This window comes from Schistocerca piceifrons, chromosome 7, assembly GCF_021461385.2.
Source record: "Schistocerca piceifrons isolate TAMUIC-IGC-003096 chromosome 7, iqSchPice1.1, whole genome shotgun sequence".
Taxonomy (NCBI): Eukaryota; Metazoa; Arthropoda; class Insecta; order Orthoptera; family Acrididae; genus Schistocerca; species Schistocerca piceifrons.
Window position 1 is genome coordinate 581,204,450 of NC_060144.1, and position 16,573 is coordinate 581,221,022.

General features: G+C 40.6%; 1 protein-coding gene across 1 annotated transcript in view; it reads left to right on the forward strand.

Annotated features, from left to right (window-relative positions):
* Positions 1–16,573, forward strand: part of LOC124709095 — a 277,059-nt gene that overhangs the window by 38,392 nt on the left and 222,094 nt on the right. The gene's annotated exons all lie outside the window — the stretch shown is intronic.

Here is a 16,573-nt window from a genome sequence, read left to right on the forward strand (position 1 = left end):
TGCTGGTGGTCATGGAAGGCGCAGTAACAGCTGTATGATACGTGAATGCCATCCTCCGACCGATAGTGCAACTATATCGGCAGCATATTGGCGAGGCATTCGTCTTCATGGACGACAATTCGCGCCCCCCAGCGTGCACATCTGGTGAATGACTGCCTTCAGGATAACGACATCGCTCAACTAGAGTGGCCAGCATGTTCTTCAGACATGAACCCTATCGAACACGCCTGGGATAGATTGAAAAGGGCTGTTTATAGACGACGTGACCCACCAACCACTCTGAGGGAACTACGCTGAATCGCCGTTGAGGAGTGGGACAATCTGGACCAACAGTGCCTTGATAAACTTGTGGATGGTATGCCACGACGAATACAGGCATGCATCAATGCTAGAGGACGTGCTACTGGGTATTAGAGGAACCAGTGTGTACAGAAATCTGGACCATCACCTCTGAAGTTCTCGCTGTATGGTGGTACAACATGCAGTGTGTGGTTCTCATGAGCAATAAAAAAGAGCGGAAATGTTGATCTCTATTCCATCTTTCTGTACAAGTTCCGGAACTCTCGAAACCGAGATGATGCAAAACTTTTTTTGATATGTGTATTATTTTTATGTGAACATTCCACTTAAGGTTGCTCCGGGTTGTTACACATTGGCATTTTACAGTAGTTACTCTTTCCAGCAGTTTATTACCAATATTGTAGCTGTGCAGTAGTGAACTTCTTTTTCTGTTACTATAGGTTATCTGTCTTGAGCTGACAGCAATAGTGTTTCTGTAGATAGTCTGCTCCTTTCCCTCATGCTTGCAGTGATTGGTGTCGACAGGCTTCATTTCACACCTGCATTTGCCAGTTTTTGACATTCTGCGTTATTTCTTGTGCAGCACCCTATTTACAATTGACTTTCTTATGGGAAGTTGGAACGCCCTGCCCCGACAATGTTTAATTTATTGACTTGGCGTGCCTGTATTTCAGGAACCACTGAAGCCATTGACATGAAACTTTCACAGGACGTTAAACTGTATTTTCTTAGTGCACTAAACTACAATAATTGCATTTCAGCCACTGCTTTCGGAAATACAATTTTTTAATTACAAGGTTAAAGTTTTGTGAACTTTTTTTGTACGTTATCCTGAATAATTTTAATTATACATAACATTATATTCTTCTTTTAGTTCAGTAGACTCAGGATATCCAACTTATTACTCGAAAATTTGAATACTCTACTCGAAGTGGAGTGGTTTCTGAGATTTAGGGAAAGGTGCAACGGAAAATGCAAATTTTCAGGAACGGCTTCTAAAGTTTCAAAAGACTGTAACTCACTTAATATATGCTTAATTTTTTTTAATCACTCAGAAGCACCCTGCACCATACTGTATATTATCCTATTGATCTTTCTCCAAGATTTTTCTTCTTTACTTCTTTCTGGACTCCATAGTGGCCAACTGTGCTGCATACATTGCTTTATCAATGCGAACCTTGTCCATCCGTTCAAGTTCAAATAATATAGTGGGGTTCAAATGGCTCTGAGCACTATGGGACTTAACATCTATGGTCATCAGTCCCCTAGAACTTAGAACTACTTAAACCTAACTAACCTAAGGACACCACACAACACCCAGTCATCACGAGGCAGAGAAAATCCCTGACCCCGTCGGGAATCGAACCCGGGAACCCGGGCGCGGGAAGCGAGAACGCTACCGCACGCCGTTAAAGTTCTCTGAAGCAGTTTGCTCCAGGATTAATTCCCATATGCTGTAGCACTTCCACCCAACCAATGTTGCCATCATTAAAGGCAATAATAGCATCACTGACACCCCAATTTGGTGTCTTCATTTCAACATAAACATTTTTTGGTAAGCGAGTCTGTATAAGATTATTGAACGACTCATTGGGATTTTGAGTCTGACCATGCAGACACTTCTTCAGTATTCAGGATTTGCCAGGTCTTTGTAAATAGGTTTTATGATATCCATGACTGCTGCTGGGATGGAATGTTTATGGCTGTATGAACTGTCTGAGTACCGGGCATTGCTGTAATTGCACCATGAATCAGGTCCACGAGGGCAAAGGCGATGTACTAGTTTTTCATCAGTTGAAAGTCTGTGGAAGTAGGTAGCCCATACTGCCTGCTTCATTTTCAACAAATCCTCAGTGTTATTTCTGATGGCCATCCCGTAATACTGCTGTGGTACATCAATCATGTTGTCTTTCAGCCTGCCTCTTATCGTTTTACCACCAGAAAGTTTATTGTCTCTCAAACTTCGTTTCAACTTCCTCAACCTGGTGCCCATCCTCTTCTGGGCACGACCTTTATAACACAGCAATGCACAACCTTCCATATAAAAAATTACCGATTTTATTAGATGTTGAAGTAACCCGTAAAATTTTTAACATTTTCAACCAGTGTAAATTATATTTAAAAAAATAAAATAAAATACTTCCCATGTGAGTTTATAAGATATATTCGAAAAATTGCAAATTTTATAATTAGATAAAAATCTGAAAATGTGAAAAAAATTTCCGTTCTTACTCTCCTTAACTGTTTTTCATTCTTCACTGCCACAGTGTTTATGCCTATTCGTTTGTCTTCGTTCGCTCGCGCTGTGAGTGTTGCCAGCCTATGAAACGATTTTGTGTGTGTGTGTGTGTGTGTGTGTGTGTGTGTGTGTGTATGTAAATAGTACAGCATAACAAAAAACGCAGACTGCCTAAAATAGCCAAGTGCAGACGTAAAATGAAGCCTGTCGACACCAACCACTACTAGCAAGTAGGGAAGTAGCAGAAGCAGATTATGCAAAAAAACACCGTAAGTAGCTTGCAGACCAACTTTATAAAGACAACGCTGTTTTTAACCTAAATCAATGAAAAAAGTGTACAAACGTGTGTATCCATTTTACAGACTAACCACAGAAGATGCTTTCTAAACAAAAGCGAAACGCATCTGATGTAGTTCTTTTTAATCGTATTGCAGTCAGCTCAAGATAAATAACCTATAGTGACAGGTGTTAACAGCTGCTGCCGAGGATGGCTACGCAAACAAACGTATTCTTTTTCTGTGTTTGTGCAGTATGTTACAGTTATTTACGTTCGTAGTCAACTGCCAGTCCGTGCACCATTCATCAATCCTCTCCAGGTCTTCCTGCAAATCGACACAGCTTTCTGACGCTTCTAGCCTCTTACAGACAACCGTATCATCTGCGAAGGGCCTCGCGGAACTTCCGACGCTTTCCAGTAGATCATTTATACACTTTGTAGACGGTAACGGTCCTTTCACACTTTCTTGTGGTACCCCAGAAATTACCTTTACATTTGTCGATTTTGTTCTCTTAAGAGCGACATATTGTCTTCTGTCTACAAGGAAGTCTTGAATCCAGTCGCAAATCTGCTCCGATACTCGATAAGCTCGTATTTTTTCACTAAGTGGCAGTGCGGGACCGTGTCTAACGCATTCCTGAGGTTCAAGGAACACCTGTCTGAGCGCAGATGTGTGCAGCGCTATCAATCTCATGGAGGAACAAATCGAGCTGTGTCTGTGTTTGTGGAATCCGTGTCGATTCCTATCCGGAAGATTTTCGTTCTGAAAAAGTGTCGTAATTCTTGAACACAAAACATTTTCCATAGTTCTACGACAGACTGTCGTCAACGGTATAGGTCTATAATTGTGTGCATTTGCCCTACGGCCCTTTTTAAAAACGGGAATGACCTGCGCTTTTTTTTCCAGTCGCTAGGTACTTGTACCTTTCGTTGCTCCAGCGACCTAACGATATACTGCTCCTACAAGAGGAGCAAGTTCTTTCGCAAAATGTTTGTAGAGTCTTACAGGCATGTCGTCTGGTCCAGATGCCTTTCCACTGCTAAGCGACTGTAGATGCTTTTCTACTTCGCAGTGACTTATCTCAATATCTACGATTTCGGCGTTCGTGCGATGATTTTCTGGCAATAACTCGTCTGAATATACTTTACCTAGACCCCTCTTTTACACTGGATGTACCGATTATGTGATTTATTGCTCTCTATTCTGTGACAGTACCAAATATCTTTGTTAAACGTCACGTTTATTGAAAGTAAGCTCCCCCAGTATCTGCTGCCCCCTCGGTCTGTAGCTGACTGTTTGTCGTCAGATTGCTGCGCTTCCCCCCTGCCGTCTACGAGCACACACGCACACGCGGTCTTCCGTCCCCCGAGACGGCTGACACCCGCTAATGGACGTAATGGGGAACAGGGGGCGCTTCCTCCATAAGTGGATGAAAAACAGGAGCTGTCAACCCAATTACCCCGGGGACATGTGTTGTGCGCCCAGCTCCGCCGCCATATTTCTGTCGCTTCCTCCAGACGAGGGAGAGGGGGGGGGGGGGGAGGAGGAGGAGGACGCACAGAGGAATGTTCCAGGGGCCCCGGCGCCAGCCCTGGGTCGCAGACAACGATGATGGACGCACCGGGCCGTCACCTCACCAGCTCATGTCGCTGATTGGCTTGTTCTCGAGACATCGTATCGGGCGAGCGCGGAGATTTAATATTTCTGCTGCAGAGATCGAGCGAAACAATAGTCCTTCTACTCTCTGACCCACAACGTGTTTCGCCAAAGTTCCACGAACTGATGTTTACTGATGTTACTAGTAATGTCAAACTAGGCGAGTGTTAGCACAATCTCACTTCTGTACAGCTTCAGTCTAATAATGCGATCATCGTAAATAACTGTCGTAAAATCATTTTTCATTTGATTATCCATGGCTACAAAGCCTGAAAATTATCATATATACTTCAGTGTATTGAAATTTACATGTTTCGTGACAAGTTAGTAAATAACTTTTAAATGAAAATATTTTTAAGTTTTCTTTGACCTATTCGACATCCTTGAGAAGCGCATCACTTGGAACCTGTGGAATGCGCATTTTCATATTTGTTTTATTTTGTAAATATTTATTATACATTCTTGTTTTTCTAACGTGTTCTACATCCTGGAAGAGCTCCTCATTATGGATCTCTTGGAACATAAAGTACATGGAGTCATATGTATCACTTCTGAACGGTTTTTTTTGCCGGTACGTGATAACTCCCGCATTACTTAATCAACATTAATGATTAAGAAGTCATTGTCAAGATTTCGTTCACCACTAATGACGAAAAATATACGAATAGATTAAAGTCATAGTTTTCATTTAAAAAAAAACTTTATTTTGAAAACATTTTTATAAAAGTAATTTAGAAAGTGCCATCTAGTGAAAATTCTGTTTAACTAACATGCACAACTGTTGCAGTTGTCTTGATTCTGTACCCAAGCGTAGTCTTATCACGCGATTTCGGTCATACACGTCGGTATAGAGAATTCAGATGGCGCCATGTATTGACAATCTAATTTCACAGTTATGCTGAACAGCGGATGGAGTTGTTTACTTTCTTTGAGCAAGCGTTGTGTATTGCGCGAAAATGATAACGATGTCCAACAAAATAAGCCTCTGCTATGGCCACTAATAATACACAAGATCAGACGCTTCAAAGATTCAAATGGCTCTGAGCACTATGGGACTTAACTTCTGAGGTCATCATTCCCCTAGAACTTAGAACTGCTTAAACCTAACTAACCTAAGGGCATCACGCACATCCAAGCCCGAGGCAGGATTCGAACCTCCGACCGTAACGGTCCCGTGGTTCCAGACTGTAGCGCCTAGAGCCGCTCGGCCACCCCGGCCGGCCGTTTCAAAGGACATTATTGTACCTAGTAAAATCGGCTATTTTTTTTTTCACGAGTCCGCATTGTCAGTGATGTTGCACGTTTCTCCTAAAGACGTTGATCACATTATAGCTGCTAACATTTCCGAAGAAGTTTTGTAAAATAGGGAGCCTTAAAAAAATAAAATAAAATTAATCTGACAAAGGCGATATCTGTTTCACCGTTGACCATATTGTTCATAATGATATCGATTTTTCATAGTGAGACTGCCGGCCGTGGTGGTCGAGCGATTCTAGGCGCGCAGTCCAGAACCGCGTGACTGCTACGGTCGCAGGTTCGAATCCTGCCTCGGGTATGGATGTGTGTGATGTCCGTACGTTAGTTAGGTTTAAGTAGTTCTAAGTTCTAGGGGACTGATGACCTCAGATGTTAAATCCCATAGTGCTCAGAGCCATTTGAACCATTTGATCACAGTGAGATTAATATTTGTTACTGCTACTCAAAATATAAAAGATTTTGTTAATAAATACTTGCGTTTTCTTATTTACCTATAATTATATTACCTATCGGATACTACTCAGAATAGAACTCGAATTATTCGCGAGGGTCGATTAGTCTGATCTGATTTACAAACAGAGGTGCAACGTAATAGCCTCGAAATATTTAATAGAATGGATGCAGCTGTTGCTTAGAAACTTTTAAACGTGTTCTTGACTTCCGGGGCGCACAGGGTGAACCAGAACTCCACCGATAAAGTTATGTAGTTTGTTCAGGGATGTTTTCTCAGTACGAGACCCGTGATCTCCGATGTCTCGTTACAGAGTAATAATACAATTAGAAAGATTTGATATACTACTCTAATTACCATTGTATGTATAAAAATTCCTTCACAACAGCGTAAGAGCCTGTAATACGCAATCACCAAAGTGTAGAACACAAAAGACAAAATAACTCAACAACCCTCAGACAGTTACAAATTACTGTCATGTGGCTGCCGTCGCTGCGGGAGCAATATAGTGTAGCTATGCTGTGCACCTATTCCACTGCATGTTGGGAACCTACATATGGGATGCAAGTGGGACAACTTCTTGTCAGTAATCCTATCCATGTTTTTGTTGTTGTTGTTGTGCTCTTCAGTCCTGAGACTGGTTTGATGCAGCTCTCCATGCTACTCTATCCTGTGCAAGCTTCGTCATCTCCCAGTACTTACTGCAGCCTACATCCTTCTGAATCTGCTTAGTGTATTCATCTCTTTGTCTCCTTCTACGATTTTTACCCTCCACACTGCCCTCCAATACTAAATTGGTGATCCCTTGATGCCTCAGAATATGCCCCACCAACCGATCCCTTCTTCTAGTCAAGTTGTGAGACAAATTTCTCTTCTCTCCAATTCTAATCAGTACCTCCTCATTAGTTATGTGATCTACCCATCTAATCTTCAGCATTCTTCTGTAGCACCACATTTCGAAAGCTTCTATTCTCTTCTTCTCTAAACTATTTGTCGTCCATGTTTCACTTCCATACATGGCTATATTCTATACAAATACTTTCAGAAACGACTTCCTGTCACTTAAATCTATACTCGATGTTAACAAATTTCTCTTCTTCTGAAACGCTTTCCTTGCCATTGCCAGTCTACATTTTATATCCTCTCTACTTCGACCATCAGCAGTTATTTTGCTCCCCAAATAGCAAAACTCCTTTACTACTTTAAGTGTCTCATTTCCTAATCTAATTCCCGCAGCATCACCCGACTTAATTCGGCTACATTCCATTATCCTCGTTTTGCTTTTGTTGATGTTCATCTTATATCCTCCTTTCAAGACACTGTCCATTCTGTTCAACTGCTCTTCCAGGTCCTTTGCTGTCTCTGACAGAATTACAATGTCATCGGCAAGCCTCAAAGTTTTTATTTCTTCTCCTTGGATTTTAGTACTTACTCCGAATTTTTCTTTTGTTTCCTTTACTGCTTGCTCATTATACAGATTGAATAACATCGGGGATAGGCTACAACCCTGTCTCACTCCCTTCCCAACCACTGCATCCCTTTCATGTCCCTCGAATCTTATAACTGCCATCTGGTTTCTGTACAAATTGTAAATAGCCTTTCGCTCCCTGTATTTTACCCCTGCCACCTTCAGAATTTGAAAGAGAGGATTCCAGTCAACATTGTCAAAAGCTTTCTCTAAGTCTACAAATGCTAGAAACGTAGGTTTGCCTTTCCTTAATCTTTCTTCTAAGCTAAGTCGTAGGGTCAGTATTGCCTCACGTGTTCCAGTGTTTCTGCGGAATATCATTCTGGTAACCTAAGGACATCACACACATCCATGCCCGAGGCAAGATTCGAACCTGCGACCGTAGCAGCAGCGCAGTTCCAGACTGAAGCCTCTACAACCGCTCGGCCGCAACGGCCGGCAACAGCGTGGTCTTGCCACATGTACTTGGAGGTATTATCCAACCTAAAATACATACTACTGCCAGTAACTATAATTATTAGTATGCAAATGACGTAAATGCTTGTAACCTCCCCCTCACTTATCGACATTAATGAAAAATTAAACCGCGTGTACCTAATGGAAATTTGGGAAAGCAATCGTCACCGAAGTTAATCTGTCGGTAAAGAGGGAGGAAAGGGTTACATCTAAATGAAAGGAAAAATGCAAATGAAACAGGTGGAAATTAATTTTGAAAAGGGGTAAAGTTAATAAAGAAAGCAAATGTGCGGCCGTTACGTTAACAATAAACTAGCGGTAATTAGATATTTGAGATTTAGGGGAAATTACGGTCGCCAGTCCTAAGGACAATTACTATAGTAACTGAAAAAGAAAGGTTATTACACATATAATTAGCACTAGAAGCGTGGCAACTGAAGGTTGACACGTGTAGTGTGAAAACTGAAAGTTTGTCAGAAGTAATAAATCTCGCTACACTCTGACTTAATTTAGCAAAAGAATTAATAAAACCGGAAAATCGAAAGTTAATTTAGTGACTGAAGTTAATAGTTAGCTTTTTTTCTGAAGCACATCGAAATTTAGTAAAATACGGTTAGTCTTGGACTACCTCAACAATCATTTCAAAAGCAACTTGACTCTACGCAATTTAGAAATAAGAGATTTAACTTTGAGCTTGAATTAAATGATTCTGAACAATTAACAATAGTAAAATTTTGTACGTACCAAGCTGAGCTGCAGTCACAGGTAAGCTAAAATACGGTAACAAAACTCTCACTCTTAATTTGTGCTCGTGTAATCTAAATATTGTAGCCAGCTATGAATACTTAAACTGAACTTTGAAATTAAAGCAGTGAAATTGAATTATATTATTTTAATGCTGGCGTTTGAATTTCAACGACACTCGGGTTCATTTCGGAAAAGGAAGGGACCCTGCTTGGCAATGCAATTGGGACAATGAGCAAAATGGTTCAAATGGCTCTGAGCACTATGGGACTTAACATCTGTGGTCATCAGTCCCCTAGAACATAGAACTACTTAAACCTAACTAACCTAAGGACATCACACACATCCATGCCCGAGGCAGGATTCGAACCTGCGACCATTAGCGTTTAGAATGTGTATAAACGATATAGTAGTAAGCGTCGGAAGCTCTTCAAGACCGTTCGCAGATGATGCGGTTGTCTGTAAGAAAGGAGCAATGCCAGAAGACAGTATCGATTAGCAGAATGACCTATAGAGTGAATGATGCATGCTCTAACAGTTGATCCTGAACGTAAATGAATGTAACCTACTGTGCATGCATAGGAAAAGAGATCCACTACTGTACAGCTACACTGTTGATGACAAATTGCAAGGAATAGTATCTACAGTAAAATATCTACGAGTACCTATCCAGACCGACCTTCAGTGGAATGACCACGTAAAACAAATACTGGGAAAAGCAGATGCTAGACTGAATTCATGGGAAGAATCTTAAGGAGATGTAACTACTCCACGGAAGAATTGGCTTACAAGGCGCTTGTTCGGCAGTTTCTTCAGTATTGTTCATCAACCTAGGATCCTTACCGGGTAGGACTGATAGAAGGGATAGAGAAGATCCAACGAAGAGCGGCGCGTTTCGTCACGGGATCGTCTAGTCGGAGCAATATCGTTACAGAGATGCTCAACAAACTCAGGTGGCAGACGCTACAAGAGAGGCGTTGCGCATCCAGGAGAGGTTTATTATTGAAATTTCGAGAGAGTACTTTCCAGGTTGTACTTTCCGGGCTGGCTGGTTGGCGGATTTGGGAGAGGAGACCAGACAGCGAGGTCATCGGTCCCATCGGATTAGGGAAGGATGGCACAGGAAGTCTGCCGTACCCTTTCAAAGGAACCATCCAGGCATTTGCCTGAAGCGATTCGGGGAAATCACGAAAAACTTAAATCAGGATGGCCGGACGCAGGTTTGAACCGTTGTCCTCCCGAATGCGGGTCCAGTCTGCTAACCACTGCGTCACCCCGACGGTTACTTTCCCACATACATTTCGCGAAATGACCACTACATGAAAATTTGAGACAGTAGAGCTAATACAAAGGCTTACAGACAATCTTTTTTCGCACGCGCCATTCGCTAATGGGAAGGGGAGCGGGTTAACAGAAATACTTCTGTCTCTTCTGCCTATAGAAGAGATTAAATTCGCGTTCACAGTGGGTACTTATATATCAGTGTGAGCTCTTGTTATCTTACTTTCCTGTCTGCCCTCTTCAATATAATCTAAACTACAGCTCCTAGCGTTTCAAGTCAGCAGAACTGCCACAAATCAATTGTAAAATGGAATTAATTTATTTATGCATGTTCATCACCAGCCAAGTTTAGGGTCTTCAGCATCTCTGTTACATCTAAGCAGACATCATTACTACGTTAACATTAGAGTATGTGTAGTACATGAACACTTCGTAATATTGATAACAGACATAGCAGTGGTTCCCGACATGGGTGTAATTACCCACCGAGGGGTAAAATGAAATTTTCTAAGGGGTAAAAACCAAAGGATACATTGTATTTCGAAAATTAAATTATTTTTAAAAGATAATTACTTTGTAATAACTATAACACTGATTACACCAGATATTAATAGTTACATTTTTTGCAAATGCCTGCGTTAACGTCCGACCCAATGTGGTGGAAATAATGAGTGAAAATCTTTCTCCTCACATAGTCCACACACACATACACAAACACATACACACATACACATATTGTACAACGTGCAATATATGCATCTAGAACATTAAAATTGAGACATATACGTCACATCCTTGGATAACACAAGATATATTGAATTTAACTGATGAAATCAGAAAATTTAAAAACGCAGGAAATGAAGTTAGCGAGATAACATACAAACGTTTAAAAAATGAGACTGAACGAAAGTACAAGACTGCCAAATAAGAATGGCTAGATGAGCAGATGTAAGGATTTAGAAGCATATTTCACTGCGGGAAAGACAGATACCGCCTACAGAAAAATTAAATTGGCCTCTTGGGAAAAGACAAGAAGCTCTACACGAGGAAGATAAACTAGAAGGCAGTATTATAGAAAGGGAAGTGGAGGTAAATGAAGATGAGATGGGAGATATGATACGGCGAGAAGAATCTGACAGAGCTCAGAAAGGTCTAAATCGAAACAAGGCCACGGGAACAGTCGATGTTCCGTCAGAACTGCTGACAGTCTTGGGAGCGCCAGCTAGATAAAACTCTTTCATATTGTGTGCAAGATGTATGAGACAGGCGAAATACCCTCATACTTCAACAAAAATGTAGTAATTCCAATCCCAAAGAAAGCAGTTGCCGACATTTGTGAAAATTACCGAACTATCAGCTTAAGAATTCTTTACAGAAGAATGGAAAAACTGGTAGAAGCTGACCTCCGGAAACATTAGTTTGAATTCCGGAGAAATGCAGGAACACGCGAGGCAATACTGACCCTTCGAATTGCTTTACAAGATAGGTAAGGTAAGGTAGACCTACGTTTATAGCATTTGTAGACAGAGAAAGCTTTGGACAATGTTGAGCGGAATACTCCCTTTGATATTCTGATGATAGCAGGGTTAAAATACAAGAAGTGAAAGGCTATTTACAGCTTGTACAGAAACCAGACGGCAGTTGTAAGAGTCGAGGGGCATGAAAGGGAAACAGTGGTTGAGAAGGGACTGAGACAGGGTTGTAGCCTATCCCCGATATTATTCAATCTGTTCATTGAGCAAATAGTAAAGGAAGCCAAAGAAAAATTTGGAGTAGGGTTTATAGTTCAGGGAGAAGAAATAAAAGCTATGAGGTTTGCCGATGACCTTGTAATTTTGTCAGAGACAGCAAAGGACTTGGAAGAGCAGTTGAACGGAGTGGACAGTGCTTTGAAAGGAGGACATAAAGTGAACATCAACAAAAGCAAGACAAGGGCAATGGAATGTAGTCGAATTAAATCAGCTTACGCTGAGAGCATTAGATTAAGAAACGAAACACCTAAAGTAGTGCATGAGTTTTGCTATTTGGGCAGCAGAGTAACTGATGATGGCCGAAGTAGAGAGGATATAAAGTGTAGACTGGCAATGGCAAGAAAAACATTTCTGAAGAAGAGAAATTTGTTAACATTGAATAGAGACTTAGGGTGTTAGGAAGTCTTTTCTGAAAGTATTTGTCTGGAGTGTAGGCATGTATGGAAGTGAAACATGGACGATAAACAGTTTAGACAAGAAGAGAATTGAAGCTCTTGAAAAGTGGTGCTACAGAAAAGTGCTAAACATTGGATGGGTCGATCAAGCAACTTGTGAGGAAATACTGAATAGAATCAGGTAGACAAGAAATTTATGGCACAACTTGACTAGAAGGGATCGGTTGGTAGGACATGTTTTGAGGCATCAAGGGATCACCAATTTGGTATTGGAAGGCAGCGTGGAGGGTAAAAATCGTAGAGGGAGACCAAGAGATGAATACAGCAAGCAGATTCAGAAAGATGTAGGTTGCAGTAGGTACTGGGAGATGAAGAGGCTTGCACAGAATAGAGTAGCGTGGAGAACTGCATCAAACCAGTCTCAGGGCTGAAGACCACAACAACAACAACATCGCATGCGCTTGAATATCTTCTGAAAATGCCTTTTCCGAGTTGTAAGTGGTTCCTGCAATGGACCAGAAATTGCGTCATTATTCACACCGCAACCGATAAACAAACTGTGGTGTCACCGCCAGACACCACACTTGCTAGGTGGTAGCCTTTAAGTCGGCCGCGGTCCGTTAGTATACGTCGGACCCGCGTGTTGCCATTATCAGTGATTACAGACCGAGCGCCGCCACGCGGCTGGTCTAGTCTAGAGAGACTCCCTAGCACTCGCCCCAGTTGTACAGCCGACTTTTCTAGCGATGGTTCACTGTCTACATACGCTCTCATTTGCAGAGACGACAGTTTAGCGTAGACTTCAGCTACGTCATTTGCTACGACCTAGCAAGGCGCCATATTCAGTTACTATAAGTACTATCATCAAGAATGTATTCTGAACAGATAATATTGTGAATCATGTACCGTCAAGAGCGACGTTCATCATTAATGGATTAAAGTTAAGTATCAAACTAATTATGTCCGCTTTCTGAATTCTCATTCATTATCATGTTCCAGACCTCACGTCAGTATGGTTCTTCCCTCCTCACGCCAGTCTGCGTAAGCTAAAACGCGTGCATTTCGGCCTCCACTCGTAACACGGTGTTAGCTCTTCTGCTAACACAAAACAAACTAATTGACGGAACAGTACAACAAACCTGTAATGGCTACCACGTTACTGCTGAACATACACAGTGTTATTATTTTAATTATTATTATTAGCAGTGGTAAGACACAACACATTGGTAGGGCGAAATCTTCAAATTTCTGAGAATCAAGTGATTTACATACAATAAGTACGGCGCGCACATTTTAACTTGTTTGATATTAAATGGGGGATGCAGGGTGTGGGTGTTAAACAAGTGCTACTAAGATGAGGAATGCTGCAAGAGAAGGATGTATTCTAACAGGTGTCTACCCTCAGTGTGAACAGTTAGCTTTGTTTTCCTGGAAGGAGCTGTAGGTGCACTCGCAATGCACTGATAATTGCTTCATCATTATACGAAAAAAAGGTTGTTTGAAATAAGCCGTACCAGTTGTCTCATTGGCTCCTTAGTTCATGATTTAATAAAACACCTAAAAATGCTATATATTGTATGTATTTCGTCATTTTAAAGATGAAAGTGTTCAAAGAAAATTCGTTCCCATTCTAAAGTTTAGTTAGGCGGTAAAGTTGATGAAGCTGGTGGGGACAGGTAGGTGGGGTACTGTCTAATATCTGATTGCACACAGTGGTAAAAGTCTCAAATGGTTGACAACCATTTATATTTAGCAACGAATAAATGGTATTTCGGAATGCCAGTGTAATTAACACTGTGTTACGTAACTTCCTCATCTCGTTTTTTGTCGAATGTGAGTAATGACATACAGAAATGTTTTCCAGCAGGGCATATGGAATGAAATCTGCAGAAAAAGTTGTCTGGAGCGGGGGCAGAGTAAGAAATAATAGGGTAGGGTTAGCAGATGAGACGGAAGCAATAAAGACAGAGCCACTGCGTCAACTCTCTCTGTGTGACGTGAATACTGGTACGCCGTTGGACTGAGAAATCAAAAGGTGCGGTCTGTTTTACTTGGTAAAAACTTTCTAAAGCCAATAACATATGCGCCGTCTAAGGTGGATCTTCAATGAACGCCATGAGAGAAGCTACGGACACGTTAACAGATAAAACCTTAATCTCTTCTACAATGCGTAGACGTTTTGGATAAGACGGAATATACTGGCTAGTTCGTCACAGAGTCGACGGCTGAAGCGGAGAGAGAGAAATATTAGTGTTATGCGTGGGACAATAAGACGCTGGATGTACCAGATGTTATATTGCAGTTAAGAGATTGCGATAGCTGTATGATCTGAAGAAAAGTTATACTAAGATACTAATAGCTAAGAATCCGATTAAGGAAAGGAGATCATGTGGAAATCACTTCATATTTCCGACGAATCCACCCCAGCAAAATTTAAAAAAACGTCAAAATGCCGCACGCCAAAGTTACTTAAGTGCGCCAGTCTGTTCATCTCACAATATAACCTACAACTCAACGTATGGTGTAAAAAAAACTACATATACAAAAGTTTAGAGTGTTCAGAGGAGCTAACCTACATTTTTCTTACTGCCATGTTAAAAATTGCTCCTTTTATCAAACCATGGCGGAAGCTACACGACGCCACCTCACTAACATGCTAGTGCAGCTGCAGGTGCTTCTGAAACAGTGACTTATTAAGTGAAGAACTGAAGACAAGTCCAAATCCTCAGTATAAAAAATAAACGTGTAATTTCTTCACTTACGCTATTGCAAAGGCACACTAATACTCATTTCGCCAGCTATCGATAATCGAAATTGCTCACAATTAGATTGGATGGAGCGATCTAAATTTGTGATCTGTAATTTCTTTGAAGAATCAATTTTAACAGCCAAGATCGCCCTCAGCTATGTTAATTGCCAGTCTATAAACTGTGGTTCTCATGATAGACACTGCAACAGTGTCACAACAGTATGGTAATGAACCCCCTACCTTTATTGTCACAAATTTGCAGTGTCCATGCTTTTTCCACATCTCCCCCCTCTCCCGTCCCCCGAACGCTCCCATCTTTTCAGGATTTGTGGAGATATTTGGTAGCATGTGAGGGAAAAAAGAAGGGCTGATGTACATACAGATTGCATAAAAATACACGAACATAATATAATAAAATAAATACTAAAATCATATCTGTAAATCATACTGTAGACTAGAACATTTTGTAGAAGTATATAAACACTTACTAAATAAAAGTAATCATAGTTTTCAAATTTTAAAGAATTATTGAACTGAATTTCCTCATTTTGAGAAATCAAAAGGTCCGATCTGTTTTACTTGGTAAAAACTTTCTAAAGCGGATCTTCAATGATTAGAACATGTCTAGCTAAGGTAAACAGATGTACTGCTGTGCATTTCATTGTGTATTGTAATTTTTATAACATAACAATAATGTATGAGCGCTAAATCTATGGACATGTTCTTGTGCACGAGATGCTTTTTCATTTCAAATGCTTCTGTTTATGACAAACCTTTGTGTAATATGCCACATTTTATCCGCTGACATGACAATGCTGTATGAGATTCCAACTCGAACTGAACACGTTTAATAACAAAAATTTTGAAAGGAATGTAAATTTAAAGTTCCATTTCCGTTTCTTGTAATGCTAAACATAAAACTTTTATCTCAAATATTACGTCATACCTCATGAGATATATTCCACGCATATGCACTGTGTTACAGACCTGTAGATGACAGCAAAGTCTGTCGTAACTGGTTGTTTTAAATAAAGAAATTTTTATGTGATCTTGGGTTTAGAAACCTTTTACCAAGCTAAAGAGCTACTCTCAAAGACATCTGTAATTTCAAATGAAGCGAAAACAAACGTACGATGTTGTTTTAGGAAGCCTATGTAGGAGCCATCTAATGGCTCTTATTATTTGCATGCCTTATCTGTACCTTATAGTCAGTTGATTGAACTGTGTACTTCAAAATATATGGATCCATGAGGTATTTAACTCGTCTTGTAAACGTCAGAATGTAAACAAACGTGCACTGTTACGTAATCAGTGGAATGTTTAGGGTGTGAACATCCCTAATTAGGCAAGGTGCTTTTTAACTGTATTGTTTTTATTTGTGACATTCTTGTTTTTATTTTTAACAAAGCCGTGAATGTGCTACATACTGCCCACTACAACGTCAACATGACATATGTGATACAGCAACAATCGAATATGACGTATAAGAACAAGTATTTTGAAGGTACGAAAAAGTAGAATTTCAAGTCCTCATTTGTAATGGCAAAC